Source organism: Pteropus medius, unplaced genomic scaffold, assembly GCF_902729225.1.
Source record: "Pteropus medius unplaced genomic scaffold, Ma_sr-lr_union100, whole genome shotgun sequence".
NCBI classification, from domain to species: domain Eukaryota; kingdom Metazoa; phylum Chordata; class Mammalia; order Chiroptera; family Pteropodidae; genus Pteropus; species Pteropus medius.
The window spans coordinates 10,986,813-10,988,413 of NW_024355990.1; positions in this window are offsets into that span (position 1 = coordinate 10,986,813).

A 1,601-nucleotide genomic window follows, 5' to 3' on the forward strand; every position below is an offset into this window, starting at 1 on the left:
CCCTGCTGGCCTGTGAGTCCCAGACCCGTGGCTGATGGACCAAGATGCCCCCCTGCCTCACTGTTGTCACTTGGCCCCTGTTGTCTCCCTGCTTTCCCCAGAGTTATCTCTAACTGCCCCAAGGTGGTGTCAGGAACCTGGAGCCAGCGGGCAAGCTGATTGGCTGAGAGCATGGGTGTAGCCCCACCTCTTGAGTGCCAGTCACTCCTTCAGCTCTCCCCTTTCCTGGGAGAGGTGAGTGTTCCAGCTATGTATTCATCTCTGCACACCCAAGTTCACGGACCCAGGCCCAGGCCAGCTCTGAGATGCCACGTTCCTTCCCCAGACCCAGCCGGACTCGAGCGCTTGCCAACTGGTCTGGCCCTCACACTCACGATCCGAGCAATCAGACCAAAAGGGGGCTGATAGGGAGGTCTGGCAGGTTCAGAATCGTCAAGCAGTGCTCCTCATGAAATCTTTTATCCTTTTTGTTACCCACATCCCTCTACAACACACCCGTCTGTGTTCTCCACCTTCCCCTCTGCCCCACAGGCTATGACTCTCTCCTTCTCCCACCAGAATTCAGCTGCCCTAAGGGGCTGAGGCAGGTCTGAGGTCACTCTTCTCTGATGAAGTCACAAAGAGGTGTTAATGGCTGATGATGTCTTAATGTGTATGGCCCCCGATAACCTATTTAACGGGAGTCTTTACTGCCTTAACCCAAAGAAGTGACATTGACAACAAGAATTCCAGAATCTGGCTGGTCTGAGTTAGTATTCCCCTGCACTGTTCAGACCCTTGAGATACTGACCCTGCTCACGGGGGCAACATTTCCGGTCCAAGGCCCTAGAATCTAATTATGTAGACAGATGTCTATCCCACCTAAACAGAAGGTACCTTTCAAAGAGGCTGCCTGGGATTTGGAGCTGGATTTGCTGACACCTGGTGCAGTTAGAGTCTAAACGAGCCAGACTGGGAATGATCTGGCTGTTCTCCTAAAGATGCCCGTGAACTCTGCGGGGGGTGGGGAGGCCGATTTAATCCTAATATAGGGCAGTGTCTGCTTTCTGGGTATGGGACATATGTGGGCACATCGATGCCTCCAGAAAATGAGGCAGCGTGATGCACATTTTCCTCGTAGGAAACCTGAGCTGGGAGGTGCATGGCACTTTCCACGAAGGCTGCTGGGCAGAAAACGGTGGAAGGGCCCTGCAGGACGCGAACCCCTCAGTTCTCCCGGTGGCTTCTCCCCCTGTGCCATTTTGGGTTCGAGGTCTCGCCTAGCGGAACGCCAGGCTCTCTGCTGCGTATTTTTGTCACGCAGCCTTTCTTTCTGTCTCCTTTCTCTCTTTAAGACAGCATCGCGTTCCGGGTGCACAAAGCCACAGCAGGCAACCTGTGGGCTCTGGAAAGTCGTGCAGAAAACCACACATGTGGCACTGGCAGCCTTCAGAAGGGCAGTGTATTTGTTTCCTCGGGCTGCCATTCAAAATGCCACAGGCCGAGCGGCTTAAACACCAGACATTTCTCTCCCCACGGTTCTGGATGCTAGAAGTCCGAGATCAAGGTGTCAGCAGATTTCTTCGCACATATCCTTGTTTAAACAGCCATCTTCGACGTAT